This window comes from Nicotiana tabacum, chromosome 6 (genome assembly GCF_000715075.1).
Source record: "Nicotiana tabacum cultivar K326 chromosome 6, ASM71507v2, whole genome shotgun sequence".
Taxonomy (NCBI): Eukaryota; Viridiplantae; Streptophyta; class Magnoliopsida; order Solanales; family Solanaceae; genus Nicotiana; species Nicotiana tabacum.
The window spans coordinates 139,745,177-139,751,966 of record NC_134085.1 but is presented as its reverse complement, the minus strand read 5'-3'; the positions used below and the strand labels follow the sequence as shown (position 1 = coordinate 139,751,966).

The window sequence follows — 6,790 nt, the reverse complement described above, 5'->3', positions numbered from 1 at the left end:
AGTGTTAGTCTAAGATCACCCTCTCTAACTACCATCTCACATAAATCGGTAAAAGCTAAAGGGGTCATTCTAATAATATTACGACAAAGTTCAGTTGAGAATAAATGACTCAATAATTCATGTCTAACTTGTTCACTTTCCAGTCGTATATCATGTGTGATTGTACGTCGGTCATTTTCAATTTCACGTACATAAATCCAAAACCAAATGGCTACTAAGCAAGCAGTATATGTAGCTAAAGAGCTCACTTGTTCCAATATCTGTCTATTATTTTGATTACTCCGATCAGCCATCTATAATAAAATTAAGTGAGATACATTAACCAATATCATAGATGAACTAACCAGAAAAAATACTGAAAAGATTCAACAAAGTGACAACAGTAATACCAAATAATTGACAGAAAAAACAAGCAGACAAATACACCCCATTAGCAATCTGAAGTAGTTCAACATAAAACGATATGAAAGTGATGTAAATTATACAAATACATAATGATATGAAAGTGATAACAAGCAGACAAATACATAAAGTAGTTCAATGTAAGGAAAGTGACGTAATAAGAGTAATGATGCAACAGAAATAATACTATAATTCATACCCGTCGATATTTATATTTCATATGTTTACAAAAGTAAATTTACTACAATGACTCCACTCAACGAAAATAGATGAAAGAGAGGATACCGTCGTTGGAAAGAGACCTAACCTGTAAAAAGTTGGTTGGAAATTGGAAAGAGACGATACCGTCTGTTGACTTGCACGACAGAAACAAGATTAGACAAAGTACTTATTATGGTGAATATAATATAAATAATAGGGTAAAGGGTAAAATTGAAATATAGAATAATAAGTGTGGGCATAATTGGAAAGGAAAATACGAAACAATCCCACCACACGGATTTGGTTGTTTCATAAAATGGGGTTTTTTATTGTTTTGGAACAATGGATTAAACAATACGATACAATCAGTTTTATATAAACAATCAAAACAAACATTGTATGTGAGGTAACAATACAATACAATACAACCGGAAACAACCATCCAAACACAGTGTTAAACTCACATTCTTGTCAAACTAATAGGAGTATAATACAAATTATGCACCATTATCTATAATCTATAAAATTCTAAAGGGTTCCACATCAAAAGAAAACTATGTTCTAAGTATTTGCTCCGAGAATTTCAGATGTCGTCACCAGATGATCTTCTGCAGTCAAGGATGAAGTACTTTCACTCTTTGCATCAAGGTTGAATACTTAATCTTCTTGCATTGAATAGATTGAAATGCACCCTATAAATTTAAAAGAAATAATAATTAACACAAAAGAATTAGTGAACCAAAAAGCGCATTAATACAAGAATTTTTAGTATACAATAAGAGGGGAAAACTCAAAGCAACAAGATAAGAAAATAAACCTGTATACTTTTTAAAAAACTTTTGAAAGAATTCTCATCTCATTTTTGTAATGTCTTTTCGACGAACTGCGGCTCCTCCCAATATTACATTTTAATCTTCAAAGTACCACTCAATACCTATCACAATACGACAAAATATCTATCAAATTATTATAATATAAATCCCAAATTTTAAATCAAATAGGTGTATTGGGATCTAAAAATCCTAAGATATATATACATAAATATACCTGAAAAAAGAGAAGCCATCGGGCTATTTAGCCAGTGATTCCGCTGGTTTGCTCTCTTCATGTGAAGAGAGTCACTGTTGAAGAAGGAAATGGAAAAGGGGGGATGGGGTTGGCGGCAGGGTAGGGAAACATATAAAGTGAGAATGTTATTAGGTTTGTGAATTTTGGTTTGGGCCAATAGGCCTTTATGTTCCTTTTCTATTTTTAATATATATTTGCTTCCTTTTATTTCTTAGTTAATATATTACAAATGCCATAAATGCTAGAAACGTAAGTACTACTCCTAACATAGGCAAGTAAGTAAAAAAATTGTCCATGTAAAATACAAAAGATCAAATACATAATTTATACTAAATAAAATAAAAATATTAACTTGCATGACATAAAAATATTCTATAATATATTATATTCTTTATAACTTTTTTTTGTCCTATACGATATTATTAGTTTTCTTATGTATTCCTATTTCAATTATATTAACTTCTTAATTTTAGTGTTTAAGTAGATTACGATAGTTATTAAGTTATTAAAATAGTATTAAACCATTAAATAAATAACTTTTCTATTTGTCTAAATTGAGTGTAATTAGCGATCAATGTACATAGATACAAACATCTTGTCTAAATTTGATATTGTTTATTCAAATCTAATGAAAATTAATTACATACTTAATTAAAATGGATTGAAAATTACAAGTATAATTTTTTAATATGAATTATGATATACTAGTTGTTAGTTTTGTTATACACTGCTATATAACCCATATTAAAATCTTAAATTTTTTTGAAGTGAAACTTAATAATATTGAATGATGTAAATATTATAAAATATCAAATAACAGTCACAAGAGAAACATGATCCTCTTCCTATATCTTTATCATATTTAATTCTCAATTCTTATGTTTGATGTATAATTTAATTTGTGAAAATTAGAAACTTATATATATATATATATATAATTATTTTTCCTGTGGACTTAAGAGTGTGTGTGCGCATATATGGTACAAGATTATAGCTGTTTAAAGTTTATATAATTAGTCATCCACACATTAATTAGCTATAATTCCATTATATTTAATAAGAATTATAACATAATTAGTTTTCATGAGGACTTAGGTATCAATTAATTTCGTAATTCTTTGTGTAAATAGCGATAACAGAATTATATAAAATTAATGAATTATAATTTCATAAATGTTTTGTAGTGTTAAATATGTTCATTGTATGTATTTTGGAGCTTTGGTCATTTATCAAAATTAAATGTAAAAATAGCACGGTATAGCCAGATTTCGGAATGATCATTCAGAAATAGTCAGCATTTACCAAGTCAATAAAAAATAGCCACTATTTTGCTGTAACAGAGACCGGTCCAGCATAATATACTGGAGTTCGGTGCACCTGTGTATGAACTCCAGCATAGTGGAGGATTTAGGGGGGCGGAAGTGGGTTCATCCGAACACCCTTCGCCGAAAAATTACACTGTATATATAAGGCAAAATTTATTTTTTACCTCTATATATTAAGTTTTGAACCCCTTAACACAACCCAAAAGTGTAGTTTAGTGGTCAAGTGGGTTCAAAACCTTTATAAGGTCATAGGTTCAATTCCCACTAGCTACAATTTTTTTTTTGAACCCCCTTCGTAGATATCCTGCCTCTGCCACTGAACTCCAGCATATTATGCTGGACAGGTATACTTTGTTGGCTCCAGTATAATATACTGGAGACCGGTATACTTGCTAGAACTCTAGTATGTTATGCTGGAGTTCTAGTGTACTTATGCTGGAACTCCATCATATTATGCTGGAGTTCCAACATACTTATCCTAAAACTCCAGTATAATATGCTGGAGTTCAAGTATACTTATGCTGGAACTCTAGCATAATATACTGGCGTATTTTCCGGATTTTGAACAGTGTTTTCGCTCAGATTTATCTTTACATGAAAAGTGGCTAAATTTCGATTACTTTTGAAATTGGCTATTTTTGATAGACCAATTATAAATCTGGCTATTTTTGAATTTCTCTCGCACCAAAATCATCACAAAGTTCTACAATATATGAGGACTTATTTTTAAAATGAATCATTAGATATATGAAATTATTCTAAGTACTTATTAAAAATACTTAAATGTATATATATATATATATATATATATATATATATATATACATATATCAAACAACTCTTAAAGTCTTCAATATATGAGGACTTAATTAAAAAGAAATCTTAAACATATAAGAAATTACTCTAAGTAGTTACATAAAAAATAGTTAAGTACAAGACATACATAAATTCTCTATATATGTTAATATATTTTGAATTTTACACTAAAGATATATAATTAACGTCCAAATAATATAACATGTTGCAATAAAATAAAATATGAGTTTGATAAATAAAAGTAAATTGGCAAGTTTTGAGGCTACAAATAGGCATACAAATGATCTATTATTGAAGATTAACTTTTGCAATTTAGTTTGTTATTTTAAAGTTATTAATACTTCAATTTATACATAATTACTATATTTTCAATTATTTTGAGAAAATCTAACTTCTATAGTTAAAATTGAATTTTCATTACTTGATTGTGTTTGAGCAACTCTTATTTTTGTCACTGAAATAAAAATACTCACCTATGAAATTTTGTACATATAGCTTATTGTGGTTAAATTACTATTACTGCAGTTACAATCCTAACTATACGACCAAAGTTATAATTAACTCGTAAGTTTATCGTCTCTTTAAATTTGCAGCTATTAATTTTGTCATGACAAATAGTTTTAACTTTTATCTAACTATTTTTATTTTAGAAGATAAATATTTATCTGACTACAAAATTGTAGTTCAAATATTTAATGTGGCTAGATTTACCTTGTGGAAAAAAAAAACTAATGATGAGTTATAAAATTTTATCTTATCAATTTTGTGGTATCATTTTAGCGTGACAAATAATTATAGCTACTAAGCCAACTATGGCCATGAAGAACTTGAAGCAAAATTATTTATTTAGTAACATTTTGATTTAAAAAATTTATTGTGACTAAAAAATTATTATTGCTTTATGAAGTTTTAACTCGTGACAAAAATTAATGATTAGCTACGAAATTCTATTATAGCAAGAAATTTGTGGCTAATTTAACCTATACTGCCATAACTTTTTATAACTTGAAGCAGAAATATTCATTTAGGTACAATATTTTATTTTAAATATTTTATTGTGGCTAAAAAGTTATTATAGCTATAGTAAGTTTCAACTCGTGGCAAAAAAAATTAAGGATTAGCTACAAAATTCAGTTATAGTAATAAATTTGTGGCTATATCATTTAACTACTGCCACAACTTTTTAAAACTTGAAGCAAAAGTATTCATTTAGCTACAATATTTTGTTTCAAATAATTTATTGTAGCTAAAAAGTTACTTTTGCTACAATAACTATTGACGCGTGGCAAAAACTTATGATTAACTACAAAATTAAATTTGTAACAATAAATTTATAGCTATTGCCACGATTGTTAGCAAGAATAGCTAATACGAGGAATTAGTTTTACCAACTTAATTTTCGTGGCAAAGAATTTTTATAATTTTGTAAAGAGCCACGGAATTCCAATTTGTGTGGCTATTATTAGGTATTAGCTATAATTATTAAATTTATAGCAAAAATTTTGTAACTATAGATGCATAATGTTGTAGTGCTATCTCAGCCTATTATATTATATATATAACAAATGCATTGCTCCGAAATTTGACAAAATGACTGCTTTGCAAAATTGGCTCTTACCAATTAATGTGAATATCGATCAACAAAATAGATAATAAATTAGTGAGTTATTTAATCGACTCTTTCATTCAGTTTATCATACTTAAAAATTGCTTATGAAATTTATTTACTTCGTGGTATCCAAAAGCTAATGTGTTCGTTAGGACTTTGTACAATTAACAAAAATATTGTTCATAAAAATGAGATAATAACTAATTTAAAATCATCAATTCCTCCAAAAGAATACTACTGTAACAGATACCAGTAAAGTAAAAAAAAAAAAAAAAAAAAAAAACCGGAGATATTGAGGAGGAGAAAACGAAGTTGAGTACCACAAAATGACACGTCATTGCCAGTGAAGCATTTAAACAAGAGATTATGAAGGATAAGAGCGAGAGGTAAATCAGAATCTGAAAGCAAAAATTGCAAAGGCCATTAAATTTTTGAGGCCATGTCCATTACTCAATAGATAAGCACCGATTTAATTTTCACTAATCCTCCCCTCAACGCTTTTGTTTGTCATTTTCTTTATTTTTTCAAATTGCTTCAGACTTTTCTCGCAACGTGTATAAGCAATTTTTGGCAGGGCTTGTTTTTAGTTTCAATTTTCGAGGTTCTCTTCTTTATTTGACCAAGTCTTCAGCTGCGTGCAAATCCTGACTATTTTACGAGAATGCCCTCAAAGAAACGAAAAGGTAAAAATTAGTACCCTGAGGTTACGATAAAGTAGAAAAGTTCACCATATATAATTCATATGGATGACGGCTGACTACGTAATGAGACGAATGGTGATGTGTGAGAAAAACACTCTACAATCTGAGAGTGGGCCTTATATTGTTACTTATGAGTTATGCCTCAAGACTAGTTATCTTTCTTTATTCACTATTCTATATCCTTATTATCGTCATAAATCATAACCCACGCGCAATGAGGAGTTTGTTTGCTTGCTTCTCCTATTAGTATAGAATTTTTATTTGTACAAATGCAAGACCCTTGTTTGATTCATTCAAGAAAATGATGTAACGACTAATTAAGTGACTAAGAAAATAGTCAAGGAAGCATAACTTGTAAATTAAAGTGTATTAGGTTCGAGAAAATACGCAGCGATAATAAGGAAAATATTTGAGTATTCTAACATAAAGAAATATAAAGAAAAACTCAAATATATTATTTTTGTTTACGATGGGTTTTCAATCTATTACAACTATGAAAATGTGTATATATTACATGCTTTAATATTTATTTGTGACAATTTAGAGCATATGTAATTTTAAAAATCTTTGTTGTCTCCTTCCACTTATTTTTTTTTTCTAAAGACGAGTGTGTTCATAAAAGAGAAACGTACATTTTTTTTTCGAACCTAGTATTTTTTCGATGTAAA

At 28.4% G+C, this 6,790-nt stretch overlaps 1 long non-coding RNA gene across 1 annotated transcript; it reads right to left on the bottom strand.

The window, feature by feature from the left end:
• Positions 1 to 955: 955 nt before the first annotated feature.
• LOC107823906 (uncharacterized) lies at positions 956 to 1,780 on the bottom strand. Its single transcript, XR_001656736.2, has 3 exons — positions 1,651 to 1,780; positions 1,421 to 1,537; positions 956 to 1,295 (listed from the first exon to the last, which is right to left on the bottom strand). It is a non-coding gene; the product is annotated as an uncharacterized LOC107823906 (long non-coding RNA).
• Between the last annotated feature and the right edge of the window lie 5,010 nt (positions 1,781 to 6,790).